General features: G+C 41.3%; 1 long non-coding RNA gene across 1 annotated transcript; it reads left to right on the forward strand.

Moving 5' to 3' along the window:
- The first annotated feature begins 539 nt into the window (after nucleotides 1-539).
- On the forward strand, nucleotides 540-5,070 carry LOC120441951. Its single transcript, XR_005614411.1, has 4 exons — nucleotides 540-628; nucleotides 2,283-2,390; nucleotides 4,815-4,933; nucleotides 5,012-5,070. It is a non-coding gene; the product is annotated as an uncharacterized LOC120441951 (long non-coding RNA).
- The last annotated feature ends 12,225 nt before the right edge of the window (nucleotides 5,071-17,295 follow it).

Here is a 17,295-nt window from a genome sequence, read left to right on the forward strand (position 1 = left end):
GTTTCTATTAATGCTCATAAATGTCTTTTATTTGCTCTTTACTTCAGCCTTGACACATTGCCTACTGCACACGTCAAGTTCCTTCTGACATATTCCAGATTCTGTGGTGAAAAAATTGGGAGAAATGTTTGATAGAAATCTGACTGTAACTGATAACTGTGTGCTGCATCCTGCCATTCAGGGTTTAAAGATATTGGAAAAAGTGGATCCTTTTCATTTTAGACAAGACAGCACTGTTAAAGAAAACAATGAACAACATACTGTATCATAAGGGAAAACACAGAGTGAGGCACAAAACAAGCCTGATCACTGTCAAATAATTTCATGTAACATTTCAAAAGCGATTTTTTCTTTTAGTGATTTAAGGAGTTTCATGTATGTTTCCTCTTTTAAACTGGTAGGGGGTTTAGTGAGAATGATAATCAAGTCTAGAATCTAATTCCACTTTAAAGTAGATTTAACTGTGATTTTCCTTGTAATCAGACTTTTCTCAGGAAAAGTAACTCAGTTTTAAACCCTTTACCTCTCAGGTCCAGCTGGTCCTAGAAAGAAACGTCCGTGCTGCGTTGAGGTCACCAACCTCGATATGATCACTGAGATGCTGAGGCTGATACGACCGGCTCCCCTTGTAAGTTAAAACCGATCGAGCTCTGTCTTAATTCGTTCATGGGGATAAGTCTCTGAACCAGTGGAGCCTGGAAGTGCAGACCTAACCTAAAACACACACACACACACACACACACACACACACACACACACACACACAAAGTATTTGCAGACAAACTGAAACTCCTCTTTGACTCTTTCTCCTCTCCAGTTATTGTCAGCAAGACGAAGGTGTGAAACACAGAGATTAGATTCTGTGGAGAAGCATCACTGCCTTTCTGCTAAACCAGGATCTCCTTATAGTTTTTCATCATGTTGTTCATCATTTCAAAAGGCTTTCTTATGAGTTTTCTTATATTCTTTAAGAATAAGAATAAGAACAACTTTATTTATCCCGAGGGAAATTCTTTTGTCATGTACATGCTCAAAGCAGCAGGAGAGACAGAGGAACAGATGAAATAGATATAAGATATACAATATATACAATAAGAATAGTGTACAGTAATATCCATAGTATCGGATAACTCTAACAAAGTAATATACATAACTATATCCCGGTGAATAAATAACTTAACTATCAGTGCAGGCGGTTCAAGAAAGTGACAAAGTATTGTGAAATAGAATAAAGGGAGTAGCAGCATATGATGGGGGGATGAAAACAAATATTCAATAACTGCTCTTGGGTAATATTGCACGGTCTGGAGGGAACAGAATAACATTGGTAATCGTCTCAGGAGAATCACCTACAGAGTGAGGAAGAGTTAAACAGTCTTATTGCCACCGGCACAAAGGATTTCCTGTGGCGGTCAGTTCTGCATTTCGGGGCAATAAGTCTTTTGCTGCGTTTGCTCCGATGGTCCATCATGGGGGCGTGCATGGGGTGGGAGGGGTTGTCCATGATAGAAAGAAGCTTTTTTAGCATTCTCCTCTCAGACACCTCCTCCAGGTTCTCGAGTCTGACACCCAGGACAGAACCAGCCTTTCTAATCAGTTTCTTCAGCCTGTTGGCATCAGCTGTCTTCACCCCACTTCCCCAGCACACAGCTGCAAAGAACACGACGCTCTCCAACACCGAGTGATAGAACATGGTCAGCATTTTCCTACCAACATTGAAGGACCTGAGCCGCCTCAGTAGGAAAAGCCGACTCTGCCCTTTTTTGAAGATAGCATTGGTGTTCTTGGTCCAGTCCAGTTTACAGTCCAAGTGTACCCCCAGGTACCGGTAGTCCTCAACGATCTCCACATCAGCCCCTCTGATGGTGGAGCCTGCTTCCTAAAGTCCATAATCAGTTCCTTTGTCTTTATGATGTTAAGTTGTAGGTGGTTTAGCTCACACCACTCGACAAAGCTGTCCACCACACTAACTCTTGCATTGGTCTTTTTAAATTGCTCCTAATGCTGGAAATGGATCAAAGCTCAGTGGATTTCTTAAATTATTTCTTAAGTTGAAGTTGTTGCAGAACTGCACATGCTTTGCAAATAAACTTAATTAGTATTGAACAAATATTTTCCTGCTCTGGTTTGAGCATGCCCACGAGACACACAAAATAACTCATACACTCACATCTTAATCTCCCACAATGCAACACCCCAGACCTATAAAAACACCTCATCAGTTGTGCCTGCATGTCTTTCTGCACTTACCAATAAATAACCAAACACGAATCAACTCGTAGATTTTGACTCCGGTCAGTGAGCCAGACCACCGGTGGAAATGTCTGTGAAGATCCTCTCCGTCACTCTCCTCCTGGTCTCAATGTGTGTGTGCTGCCACTCCTCTGAAGGTAACTGTGCTTTTACTTTTATAAAGAAAAATAAGGAAAAAAAGAGATAAAATAGATTATTTGATCGCAGCAATGACTATCTCCAACAATGGCTTCTGTAAAGACCACAAACCTTTACATCAGTCATATTCTGGTATCTGCTCAGTCTATAATTGCACATGTTTTTTCCAGCATTTACTCGACTTCTACCCACAAAGCATCCCTGGAAGCTGTTTTCTGGGCTAAGTCTCGTTAGTCAGTCATGGCATTTTAAAAGGCGTCCTTTACGTCTACATTTAGAAGTCTAGGTGATTTTTATTTTTCAAGTACAACATTCACCTGATGTTTTGTGTTCGATTGCTGATTGACAGCCACACCATATCCATTCACACTATACTGCTTACCATTAAAAAAATTTGTACCTGTTATATTTATCTACATGCAAACTTTTGTCTTTTGTCCCTTATGGGGTTATGTCTCATGCTGCGTTGCATGCCAGGCATATGTTGTAAATGTCGTGGTTCTGGGTCATTTGACCCAGCGTTTTGTGTCCAGTATTTGTATCAACATATGTTTTGGATTGTTCTTAGGATTTTAGTTACTGTGTTTAGTGTTCTGTTATTCCGACCTGTGTCCTTCCCCCTGTGCTCTATCCGTGTCCTTGATTTGTGTTGTAAAACAGTCCATGTATTTCCTGTCTTACTTTGAAGGTCTGCGTCTCATCGTGTCTAATTAGGTTCAGCTGTGTTCCCCTCCAGTGTGTCATTCCCTTGTTACCTTGTGTGTATTTATAGGCTGTATCCCAATTCAGGGTCTGCAGCCTTAAAGTACGCAGCCTCAACGATCCTCAAGGGACGCATTTTGAGCAGCCTTTGAATTGGGACAGCCTTCGGCGCGCCGCTGTGACGTAATCGGCCTTAAAATGCAGCCTTTAAGGCTGCAGACCCTGAATTGGGATACAGTCACTGTCTGTGCCTGCCTGTGTTCGTTGTCGCCACCACACCACACGGCTTCTCCTGGCAGCCGTGACAGTAAGGCACTTGAACTATCACAACTGCCAGCTTATTAGTGTGGCAGAGTGGGTGCAGTGGGTTCTTTCAAACAAATTCACTCTGTAATTAAATCTCTTTTTACTTTTCTACCAAAGTTGTTATTTAGAGAGGTGCATACATTGTGACTCATTGCATAAGGCATGAAAGCAGGAAATGAGAGAGATGCAAAGAGAGTATAAGATAATATCTTGCAGCTACGTGATTTTTCTTCACCATTAGGTTCTCAGCACATCTGAATTTTGTAATTTGTCATTAAATAATTGATATACTAATCATTACTAACAAATGGAGCTTAATGTTTGTTCCTATTATCATCATCTGGAAAAGAAATCCACATGCTTTGTTTGCAAATAAAAACAATCACGCAATTCAAGATTCATTCAGCAGCTCCTTCCTCGGCTGCACCCCGGTGCAGGGGTTACTGGAGGACAGCTGTCAAGAGGAGGACTTTGACGCTGGTTCCGTCCTTTACTCTGAAGGTTTTAACCTGTCTTGCCGACAGTCCAGCTAGCTCCTCAGCGACAGAGCTGGGACAGCTTGGATTTCTTGAGGTGATGGGCAGGGCATCCAGGGATCTGGGGCGACCGTGGCTCAGGGGGTTGGGAAGCGCATCTGTAAGGTTGCCGGTAGAATCCCCGGGACAGAGAGCCCAGGGATTGGCCGACACCAGTAGGTGTTGGCCAGAGGGGCCGATGGCGCGATATGGCAGCCTCGCTTCTGTCAGTCCTCAGGACAGCTGTGGCAACTAATGTAGATTCCCTCCACCAGTGTATGAATGTGAGAGTGAATGAATAGTGGAATTGTAAAGCGCTTTGGGTACCTTGAAAAGTGCTTTATAATGCAATCCATTATTATTATATTGCCCTCCCTGGACAAGCAGTGGAAGTGGCCACCAGATTTGATGATATCATGTAGACTCAGCGCCCTCAGCTCAGGCGCAACTGCCTCCCCTGCAGCTTTGCACAGGTGGTCCCCTGCCTGCAGATGATTCTGACATGCATGGCCGGGAGCAGATTACCTGTGGTCTGCTTTCACCGATGGAAGCCCTCACCCTATTGGTCGCATCCTCTAGCTCCTTCTTTGGGAAGGTCACGTGTCCTATCAGGGACTGTAAGCTTGTGACTGTAAAATTTAAAGTTAATTAACACATTGCATCACCTAACTGCCCAACAAAGTACTCAGAGGGCCCCAAGTGGTAAAAATGTTGATTTGTTTGACTTACTTGATTGAATTACACAAATAAAAACCTGTTCAATGCCACATGATTCCAGGTCACATTTCAAAAGCCATTTTAAGGAGTTTCATATTTTAAAACTAGATTAACTTTGATTTTCCTTCTGATTAAACTTTTCTCAGATAAGACAAATCAGTCTTTAACCTTCTATGTCTCAAGTGCTCGTCTTCCTGGAATTAAACCACCGTGAATTAAACCAAAGGCAATGTGAGTGCTGACGTGGTGGGGGAAACTTATCGTGAGCAGGCTGCAAGACATCCCTGTGTGAAGGCTATAATGTAAGTCAGCACATGTTGTCCTACATACAAGCAAACACACACATACAATCTCCAAAATGTTCTCTTTTTCATTTACAGTTTCAACACAAAAACTGGACAACTTTGTGCTGATCCAAATGCTCAGTGGGTCAAGGATCGTAAGTTATGCTAAAAGAAACACACAGAGAAATAAATGCAAAGAATGAGACAAAAAAATCCTGAGTCTCCTGCTTTTCTTTCTTCTCCAGTCACTGCCAGAATGACGAAGGTGCCCAAGTGAAGCACAAAGCTTGCAGTATTTCTGCCTGTCTGCTACATCAATATAAAAATAAAGTTTTGCATTACTGACCAAATATTTCCTCGCTGTTGTTTTAATGACCACCATACTCACATAAAATGTCACACACATCTTGAGAGCAGAAAGTGAAACTTATCTGATCATCTGCCAAAAGTACACATAAATGAAATAAACAGTGAGACAGTCTTCTTTTGAGTTTCCAGCGGTAAAACGGCTTGATGTAAGCAAGAAACCTCAAACAATTTAATTTAATGGTTTAAATTACAAGCAAAAGTTTAAGTTGTGAGCGTCTATAAATTTTTAAAAAAGCAACCAAAAGGCAACAAGTCATGCAACTGTGCATAAATGTGCATCAGGATCGTCACTTTCATTTTCACTTGCAGCCTGATGTACAACAATTATTATGTGGTTCTGTGTAGTTTTGTTTAAGTTCAAGAGTCACAGAAAGTCAAAATGGAAAAACAAAAATGAATGTGTGATTTAGACTGACCATTGGTGACAATACACAAACTGTTGGTATCAGTCCGTACACCATATTTGAGTGTCTGTGAAGCTGTTTTTCTGAAAGCTCTCAGTTAGATTTTGGTGGTTTGAAAAGCTTAAATCTCTCTGATAAGAGGCAGATGTGTGACGTGCCACCCCACGCTCACACGAAGACCTATAAAAAGACATCACCAGCTCTGCCTGTGGATGTTCCCTTAACAATAATTTACCAACATGAATCAACTTGTACAGCAAATACTATTCCTTACAATGGCTCCAAGCTGTTATCTATTATGTTTCTATTGTTCAGCACTTTGATCAGCCTTGTGTGTTTTTAAAGTGCTATATAAATAAACAATGATGATGATGATGATGATGTAACATGGGTGCACTGATGACTTTTTGGTTTACATGACCACTCTGTCAGGACTTTGCTAGTTTCTCAAACCCTTACATCCAGCATATTCTGGTATCTGTTCAGTCTATAATTTTAAACACTTTTCCAGCATTTACACTCTTACGCACCAAGTACCAAATGTCCTTGGATGCTGTTTTTTTTTTAGTTTTTATGGTCAGTCATGACATTTTAAAAGACATCCTTTTATATCTAAATATAGCAGAGATTGAAGATTTTTACAATGTTCAAAAACATAATTTATCTTCATATCTGTTAGTGAAAGCAGTTTGTGTCACGAACACCAGGCGGCGTGGACTCAATGGCAGTGAAAAAAACACCACGGTGATATATAGGTAACGCTGAGGAAACAGAACCAGGGGCATCAGCTCAGGCAGTCTCTCCAAGTACTCGAGGGAAGAGAAAACCAGGGAAGGTCTGTGCACAAGCAGCTGCAGCTGCAGGTGCAGGCGGTCTGCTGACTGCATTGTTAGCAGTTAACAATCCAGCAGATAATGAGTCTCAGCCTCCACCTTATGTAGTGGCTTCTATAAGGTAATCAACCACCTGTCCCGGATCATCTTACTAACAAGGTGATCCAGGAAAGGTGGTTTATTACTGCAGGTGTTTTCAGCCAGAGGTGGGAACCTGTAGTGGGTCTCACACATAGACAGACACACATGTACAGAAGAGAGAGAGACAGGGAGAAAAACAGAGCTTGGAGCAGGCAGTTCAGGAGTAGAGGACCATGACAGTTTGGTGTGAGGTGCTATTTTTAATGCATTTTAATAATTCTAATTAATTTTCTAATTGTATTTGTGTAAATTGGTTACAGAGTTAGGAACAAAAAAGGCCGTTAATGTCAGGGAACAGCCAACATTTCAAACACAGCTTTCATTTTCAACCAGATTAAGAATCAATCAGATTTCCATCCAGGGATAAATCTTAAACTTCTCCATCTTCCAAGCTAATAATTGTTCTCCAAATGACGACAATGCTGTGTTAGGTAAACGGTCCTGATAGTGAAGTGGAGGAGAAACGCATCGTGAGCAGGCTGCAAGACCACCCTGTGTGAAGGTCACTACATTTTGTCCTACAAACAAAAACGTACAATATGTATAACTATCTTTTTTTATTACCAGTTTTAACAGAAAATGCTTTGAGCTGATCCAAATGCCCAATGATCAAGGATTTTAAGTTATACTAAAAGAAACACACTGAAATAAAAGCTCCTCAGTTTCTGTCTTTCCTCTTCAGTCATTGTCCGTATGACAAAGGAGTGAGGCCTGTCTGCTACATCAGTTTTTCCAGTATTTCAATCACTTTTAAAGGCTTGTTCATACCAAAGTATTTCTTAGTCTAACTTAAAACTTTCCTTTACATTTGCAGATTGCTTTTTACTCATAGCTGTTGGAGTAACCCTGCATTAAATCTTGCGGTTGACTTGAGTTCTGGCTTTCGTCTCTTTTTTCTTCCTTATATGTCAATTTATTTATTAGTGTATTATTATTGGGCAATTATGTTCCTGTAGTGTGAATGCCCACCAGACTCACAAAAAACAAACATATTCTAATACAAGAACAGGATTTCACTTTTTTTCCTTTGATTTTTACCAGGATACAACAGCCCTCAACTTGTGTTGACTCTTTTTTTAGTAATAAAATAACATTCATTCAAATGATTTAACTCTCACTACACCAAATTACAACTACTGTTGTATTTAAACCAATAAAAGCAACACAAAAATGTAACATTTCTAAATCAGTAGAAATGAGCAAGCAAAGTAAAACTGACAGTCTTGCAGTGAAACAGGAGCCTGCATCAAGGGTGTAGATTTGGTTTTGGCTTTGGTGGGGACGGATGATTCAACTACCAAACCCGGCCCCATTTCTTTTTTCTTTTTTTCCCTTTTTGTCCTTGCTTGTTCATAACAAAAGGAGAAATATACTTCCAATCCAATCCAACTTTATTTATAAAGCACTTTAAAGTACCCAGCACAGGAACAAAGTGCTGTACAGAAAATAAGTTAAAACAATAGAATAACAGAAAACAGCAAATATAAATAAATAAAACACATAATACATAAAATTAAAACAGCCCTACATTAAAACAAAAACAAGAATAAAACAGCATCGAATCACCTAAAAACAACTGAAATAAAAATAAAAACCAACATCTCACGTGGTGTCCAAGGCCAGGGTAATCTAATCTAATCTGTCTAATCTCTAAAGGAATTTATGATATTCTACATGCTTTTAAACCATTTAAAATTACAATTCATAGTTTTATATGTGAATTATTAAATGTTAAATTACTATTAAACAAATGACTGACTAAGTATTTTAGGCTTCGGACATGATTCGTGTTAAGAGGATAGTTACTATTTAACAACATTTGCACTCCGCTGGTTTACAGTGTAAACATTACAGGCCAGTTAGGACATTTTCTTCTTAAAAGGATTATTTTGCAAACTTTCTGTTCTCCCATAAGCATCTGGTGTTTTTAAGAAAAAAATGCAAGAAGAAGGAAGTAAAGATATGTGATGCACCCATATTCCCATCATCCAGATGTTACAGCTGACATCAGCATTCGGTGTCTTACTAAAGAATAGCTTCAGAAAGCTTCTTTTTTTGGTTGAGATAACAAACTATAATTGATTTTTATTAACTTCTTAAGTTATTTTTTAACATTTGACAGGACTGACAGGGTTTTGGGGGCGCTCAGAATAGGCGAGTTAACTCTGCATTCAGGCCAAATTAGTAGCCACACATTTTCACATTATTGCTGACCGTTTGAATTAGACTTAAAAATGTAGTTCTTACAGAGTGAATCCTGAGATGAGTCAAATATAATACACGGCATCATCAGCAAAATCAGAAGATCTATACTTGTTGCTTACATGTGAAATGTTTATGGAACATTTCTACTTATGAGTTCTGTCATTTCCTGTGCCAACAAAGCAAATAAGTGCATGCTGAAGCTGAAGAGCAGGAATACAGAGAAAAAAACAGAACAGTCCACATCATGCTACACTCAGTATAACCTCAGAAAATAACACCTACAGGAGCACCACAAAGCTCCAGTTCATAGATTCTGTGCTACTAAGTCAGTACTGTTACACACTGTAACCTCAATGTAATTTCTGCGCCCCCTAAATACTTCACTTTGCAATAATAGGTTCAACGATTGATCTCGGCATATCTTAGCAGGAGTAAATTTCATGAACTGATTTTGTACAAAAGGCCCCGAAGTTACGGTTTTATTCTGTTCAGTTGTTCACCTGTAGTTTCTTAGAGTGGCCAGTAGAGGTCATCCCACTGCTTTGTATGAGAGAGGATTTGGGCAGGGAGATACGTGGGTGAGATATATGAGCGTTTCCGCTCCCGATTACCGGCGGAGAAGTGGTCATTTCGTGAGAAGTGTGCGTTACTGAGCAACGTAAGTCTGTGATGTGTGAGGATGTGGGGATAAGATGCATTTGTGACTGTAACTGAGGTTAGCGGGGAAATGACTATGTTTCTGTCTGTGAACACTTTAGTAATGTAGTATTTTCTTTCTGTTCCTTTCAGAGACTACACACACACACACACGCTCATATCCACACCGATGCACCCCCCACACTCCTACCTGTGCACCTAAACTTGCATGTAACACCTGCTCCTCTGACAAGCCTGTTACCTCTGACCGTGTGAAGGCAATACAAGCATCTAAACCATCCTCGGTGTCCTCATTGTCTCCTTCCTGAATATCCATCCGGGCCTAGAGTAGTGTTCTGGCTGACACTCCGGGGAGTGGTGGCTGCAAACCCGAATCAACACCTTACAGTCCTCCCATTCCAGGTTATCTACCCAACAGATTTATTGCAGTGGTGCATCCTGTTACAGCATCATGCATGAGTGGAGTGTGCTCTGAATCTGTGGCAATGAGACCGAAAACGCCAACACCAAGTTTAAGAGATGTGGCCTAATACTTTTGCACATTTAGCATGTATTTGTCATGATGGGCGCAGGGTTTGTTTAGTTTCTCTGCCTCGTCCAAGTAGATTATCCTGCAGTATCTCTTCCAAAGATGCTCATTATACCAGACTATTAGTAACTGTGATCAACATAAATTTTGGAGAAGTCCTCGAACAAATAAGGAAAGAAAAGTAGTAGTAGAGAACAAGCTGTGATTTCTTAACCTTTGTGAGGTTTTATCAGCTGCTCAGTTTGTCAAATAAAACAAAACAAAAAAAAATCCTGCTATGTTTATTGTTATAACCACAGGCTTTCAGCTGTTTTTGGATTCACTCGACTGTGTTTCTTGCCAGCCTTCAGCCCTCAGACTTTAGATGAGTTTAACTTTTCCACTTAAAGATTTTGTGTCATCAGGTCTTTTCTATACAATGTTAAGCAAAGCTAGAAACTGGCATAGCTTTTTATTTTATAGTTAATTAATGTAAAGATTCATCATCTAATTCTGACCAATTGTAACTGTCTATTGTCTATTTCAGACATATTGACTATATTCAGGGCTCGCAAAATCGCTAGCCCGACGTCCCGGGGCTAGCGATTTTTCCAGTCGGGCTACCAAAATCTATCTCAGCCCTGCCCGTCGGGCTATCATAGGAACGGAAAATATATGTCAGTGCTTTTGCATTCTTTCGAAAATGGAGCTGAGTAATTATGTCATTGGCATTGATGAGCCACTGTCAATATACGACATATTGAAATCGCGTTTGAATTTGTGCTTGTTTTTTGCTTTCACTTTCACTTTGCGATCGCACGAACGGTGTGTAGAGAGCGGCAGCACTAATTGGTGAGTGACGATTAATTGTGCACCAATTCCTCTGACATCGTCTTATCACTCATTAGCTTACTATTCAAACGTGACAAGTGAAATCTCCCACAGCAAGCTTAAACATGTGAGAGGTTGATTGCGCAGAGAATCGCTGAGCGTTATGTAAGTACGTGTGTAAAAGCAGCAGGATTTACGCTGGTATTTTAGTTCTGCTGAGCCAAATAAGACAGGTCAGGGTGAAGAAGGGGCTAGAGGTCTGCATTCCCGCGGCTGTCCCGCGGGAGCCGCGGGACCCGACCAGATTTCTTGCGGCGCGGGAATAAATTTCCAAATAAAATGCGGTAGCGGTCGGTAACTCTGGTGTAATTTGAACGGGAGCGGGCCGTCTGAAAATATAGCGTGCCCGACATTTTTTCGGAACAGCATATCTGTGATTTCCTCATTCTAATTGAGCACTGGTACAGCCAGTGCTCACGCCTGTTACACGCACTGAGCGCATGGATCAGTGCTTTTTGCACGTGCATTTTACTTGCACAGTCTGTGACTCTGTGCGCGCATCACCTGCATCAGAGCGCGCTTTACCAACATGGCAGAGCAAACTGAAGATGCAATTTCCTTGAAGGACGTTCAGCTGGGATTAGACAACGGTCAGTTTACTTTAAGGAAACCCACATCAGGCAAGTCTGATGTATGGGAGTCTTTTTCATGCGTCATAGACGCAAATGGAAAAAAATTACCCTTTGTACAATGCGATAAATGCCTCAAAGTTTTACCCTTTTGCAGTCACAAGACTGGAACCTCAGGTTTAAGGCGGCACTCATGTCCCATCACAAAGGGGCAAACAAAACTGGCATTTACTAAATCTTTGCTGGTGCCAGAGAAGTTTAAAAAAGAAACCAGAGACAAATGTGTTCAGTTTGTTTGCCAAGACATTCGACCGTATGATACCATCTCTGGAAAAGGCTTCACACAGCTGGCCCAACATTTGGTCGACACAGCAGCAAGAATAGGAAAATTCGATGTCTGTGAGATACTACCACACCCCACAACGGTGTCAAGAAATGTTGAAATGAGGGCTCAGAGTCTACGTAAACATGTTGTGGAGGAAATCACTGCAACAATATCGAAGTTTGGATGCGCTGTTACAGCAGACATATGGACAGAAACATATCGAAAACGTCCTTTTGTCTGCAACCATCCATTACGTTAATGAGCAATCTGAGCTACATTCAAGAGTGCTTTTGCTGCCCTTTTGACCCAAGCACCTCAAAGACAGGTGAAAACATTCGAAGGCACCTGCTGCAGAATCTCAGAGTGTTTGGCATTGATGCGACAGACATGGGCAAAAAGATTATTTTTGTCACAGATCGTGGAGCCAACATGATCAGTGCCTTACGAGAATACACGAGGCTAAACTGCACAGCGCACATACTAAACGTGACTCTCTCCAGTGCGTTTGGTCCTGCCATAATCGAAAAGTCTCCAGAGATCGCTAGCCTTCTGACTGATGTTAAAAAGTTGGTTACATATTTCAAACACTCAGGACAGCAGGGCAAGCTTAAAAAGTCACTGAAACAATCCATAGAGACACGATGGAACTCTAACTTTGACATGTTAAATTCTGTCTTGGAACAGTACGAAGACATTGCATCTGTGCTGACTGAGAGCAATAATTATGACAAGATCGGACGCATTAGCATCAGTACTCTTAAGTTACTAGTATCATTCCTAAAACCCTTCAAAGAGGCAACTGACGACTTGGAAACTGATAACACAGCTCCCAGTGCCTCACTTGTTCTTCCGTGGTCTGTGCGATTAATTGAGCACTGTACATCAGCCACAAAAGACCCTCTGCTCTCTGAAATTGCAACCGTCTGTGTAACACGGCTGAAAGAATTACTGTCAGCAGACAGCACTTCATCCCATTCTGTTCACATGCTTTATAAAATAGCAACCTTTCTGACACCAAATCTGCGAGGTCTGAGAATGTTAGATGAAAGAGGCGACAGAATGTGATACAGGGAGTCAAGGAGATGATCGAAGATTTAAAGTTTGATCATGCACATGATGAGGATGTTGAACCAACACCTGCCAAAAGGCCTACTGTTCTTCATAAATTTTCAGATTGGGAGGAAGAGGAAGAATCATGTGGATCAAAATCACTAGATGTTCAGATTCAGGAGTACAGGACCATGAAACTTGAATTATCAAGTCAACAAAACATTTTGCAGTGGTGGAATTCCAACAGTTCCCAGTTCCCTGCCCTGAGCAACCTTGCAAGATTTGTCCTCTGCATCCCGGCAACGAGTGCACCTTCCGAGAGAGCATTCAGCCTTTGTGGTCGGATTTTGGAGGAGAGCGTTCAGTACTGAAACCCTCATCAGTCAGTGACATTCTTTTCCTGCATGGAAATTTAAAATAATTTGGATTTTTTAAGTAAGTTTCGTTCATTTGATTAATAGTTTATAATTTTGAGATGTCGTTTATTGTTGTATTTATATATGCATATTTTCTTTTATAGGAGAGACCTTGAATTCGACATTGGGACATTTTTTCGTTAAACTGATAGTTTAAACAATCATTTAATTTCGCAGTGGCCAACTATTTTGTTCTTTTGTTTACAATTTTAAGTGACTTTTTTTTTTTTTTTTTTTGACACTTTCCCTACTGTGTTGACAGAAAAATGTTACGTTTGTATTTTACATAAAAATAAGAAATAGGCCACAATGCTGTATTCGTTTTATTTATTTTATTTTTGCAACACGTTTTCCATGTTAAAAGATAAATGTTGCATCTTGACAGATAAATGCATCTTGTTTAAGAAAAATAAATACAATCATTGCACAACCTGCAGTTTTATCTGTTATCTCTATTTTTTGGTGGTACCCCATTTAAATGTGAGATTTTGGAAACCAGATCTAAATTTAGCGGGAACGGTCGGGTTGGGTAGAAAATTATTCTAAGCGGGCAGCGGGTGAACAAAGACTGAATATACAGCGGGAGCGGTCGGGTGCGGTACAAAACCTTGCGGGAGCGGGCGGGAGCGGGACTAAAAAAACATTCCCGCGCAGACCTCTAGAAGGGGCAGCCAAATAAAAGCCGACCACAAAACGGAAAAGTTATGACAAATCAGACTATGAGGCAAAAAGAAAGCTCAGCTTTTTTGGTTTCATGGACAAAAGAATTTCTGCTTGATCCACCTGCCTTCTCACCCTCCAACAGTAACACTGCCCTGAAATGTCAGATTGTGCCCTGGTCCTCCCCTCTGCAACACTTCCCCTATGGATGTTCAAAGTAAGCTCAAACTCACCTGTCAATTCTCTCTCACCATTATCAGCAGTCACTTTGGATTTGGATGTAAAACTTGTCTCCTCCTTTTTATGGAACTTCTTTTATCCTGGACCTGGAAGAACCCTTGACCCCAAGCAAGCTCATGCCATCCCCCTGTACCCAGCTCCACTTGTTTGTGAAACAAAGCTGTGTCCCATTGGTTCTCCTGTTTGGTCTACCTTAGTAATTTGGACATCCTCAACAAAACGAACAGTAAGTATGGAGAATTCAAGTCCATGTCAAGTTCTTGTCAACGCGAAGAGAAAAAGTGTCTCATCAGTTTGATACCTGCTACGTGAAGGTGTTAGAGAAGATTTGCATCAATAAGATTTCTTTTTCTGGTCTATTATGGTTACTTGTGAGTTTAGACTATTCAGACATCTATGAGGGCTGTGATAAGAGAAGGAGAAGGTTTTAGAGATGTTAAAAGTTTGCCTATACTTTCACATTTTAAAACACTCTAAACACAGTTACTCCTGCTACAGAACCTGCTGCCTTCTGGTGTTGTCTAATAATCTTAGGCCCCCTCCTCGATTCAGAGATGGTCTTTCCCTTTTCACGTAAATGGCCTCCTTGACTCCGCGCTCAAACCAGCATTCCTCCCTGTCCAGGATGTGCACATCCTCATCATTGAAAGAGTGTCCACTGGCCTGTAGGTGTGAATAGACTGCAGAGTCCTGGCCTGACGAGGCAGCTCTTCTGTGTTGTGCCATCCACTTCGCCAGAGGTTGTTTGGTTTCCCCGATGTATAAATCCTGGCAATCCTCCTGGCACTTAACAGCGTACACTATGTTACTCTGTGTCGGGGGACCCGATCCTTAGGGTGGACCAATTTTTGGCGCAGCGTGTTTTGGGGTTTAAAAGCCACAGAGACCCGGTGTTTAGAAAAAATGTGTCTCAACTGCTCCGATACTCCTGACACATATGGGATCACTACAGGTTTTCGCCTGGGCAGTGGTTGTCCTTCTCTCCTGGATCGGCTGGAGCTTTCTTTAGGTGCCTTTCCTGCTTTGACTAAAGTCCAGCTGGGATAGCCACATTTACTCAGGGCCTTCTTGATGTGCTGTTCTTCTGTCTGTGGGGATGGTGTTCGCTCTGTGTTGTAGCGTCCTGGACACTCTCACCAGTGAAGCTTAAAACCCTTTTGGACGGAACATCAACTCTAAACAAGCACAGATATGCAATGTGTATAAAATGAACTAAACCTGTGAATAGAATGAATGTGATGACAAACCTATTCAATGCAATATGAACCCTGTAAACAATATTACTGGTAAACAATGCTGTAAAACATGTTCTTAATGCAATCATAATAATGCAGATTATATAATAGGAATAAAGAATTTCCCTCAACCCAGGCAGGGTTCGCAACCCTCGCCATTATCTTTACCAACCATCCTCTGACACAAGGAATGATACCACAACTAGCGATGACCAATATTCCCAAAAGTACAGTCAAAGAAAACATCACTGACACTTGCCAAGTTTACTTAGCCACACCTTTCCATTGTCCAAACACAGATGTCATCCAGGGCGCCAGCAGATTTTCGATACCTGAGTGCTCATGCATGGTTTTAGATAATTCGATTTTGCTCTCCGTCAGTGAACTCGGACCTAATTGTTCTGCGAACCCCATCATGGCGTCCCTGGTTTGGTTAGAGAGTCTCAGCAGGTTGTAATGAACATAATCGGCCAACATTTTTCTTAGGCGTTACCCAAAGAAATATACTCTCCAATCCTGCAACTACCTGACTTACCAGCTTGCACTCATTAGGAACTCCCTGGGCACTCCTATGGAGTCTATCCAGGTCGGCGAGTTCAAACGAGGATCATATGCATGGGTAGTCTGGGTCCCTCTTTGGCCAAAATGTATCTCTTTACGTATGGCAGCTAAAGTTCACGTGTTATGTTGTGGAATAGCCTTTACCTGGTTTCCAATAAGCATGATCGGAGCTCCCAATCGCACCATCGCACATGTCCCTCACGCTTCCCATAGGAACACGAATATCTTCCCCACAGTATTAGTAGAGCCCACTTCTTGCCCATGTTCCAATTACGTGGTAGGGTCGCTTACATTGTTGGTGGTTCGTCCTGTGAGTGTGACAGCACACCTAGTTGGGTCGCTCTCTCCCACCTTGTACTTTTCATTATCTGTAGAAAACTTGAAACATGTAATTATCTTATTTTAGCATAAATGGTCCCACTGCTGTCTGCTTTGAAATGGCAGGGAAAAGTCTGGACAACAAAGTACAGTTGCCAGTAGTCACTTCACTTCTAGTTAACTGTAACATACCATCATAGCCCCACTCATCCTCTAATGCAATGGTGCGGGCTCTGTAAACAACCGTGACCTAGCTGAAGCACAGGCAACACAGTCAGATACATGTTGTTCTCTAGCATCTTGAGCCACCCAATCAAGCCAGAGGTTACTGTCCTTGAAACCCGTGGCGCACTTTATCAACTCTTTAAGCTTCAGTCTAAAGTAATCTGTTGTCAGAAGTAATCTCCCTTTTGGTTCCTGTTCCTTTTGAGCTACTGTTCCCGAAGTTACCATCTGATCAGTCAGAATGGTGATTAAGCTTTCTGCGAGCGGCTTAGACTTTGCATCAACTAAATTTACCCTAAGCATATCATGGGGTGATTGCAGACCCGTACATCATACGCTCTCCAGCTACTACTAGCTCCTGTACACTTAATGACGTCACACAAATCAAATGTGAATGAGCTGGTAGACCCTTTACCATAATTCAACCCTATGCCCTTATTCCTGCTGAGACACTCATCACCTTTACCTGACCCCTCGCGCTTTTGTCTTTTTTACCGATCCTGTTTTAGCAACTACAGTCTCAGGAAGTGCTGGGCTGGACTGGCCTCCGTGTTCAGACAAGTGGTTCGGAGTGCCCTGCAAAATATAGACAATAAACAACACAGCCATAGTTAATATCATTGCATACAATAAACATGTAGTTGTAAGGAACATTCTAATCAGTTTTCTCATTACGTGTCTCTGATTCGTGTGTTTGCATCATGTTATATAAACTTTGTATACTTTGTAGTGCATTATGCTAAACAAACCAGCCCTGAATCTACTTGCTACAC

This window comes from Oreochromis aureus, linkage group 9 (genome assembly GCF_013358895.1).
Source record: "Oreochromis aureus strain Israel breed Guangdong linkage group 9, ZZ_aureus, whole genome shotgun sequence".
Taxonomy (NCBI): domain Eukaryota; kingdom Metazoa; phylum Chordata; class Actinopteri; order Cichliformes; family Cichlidae; genus Oreochromis; species Oreochromis aureus.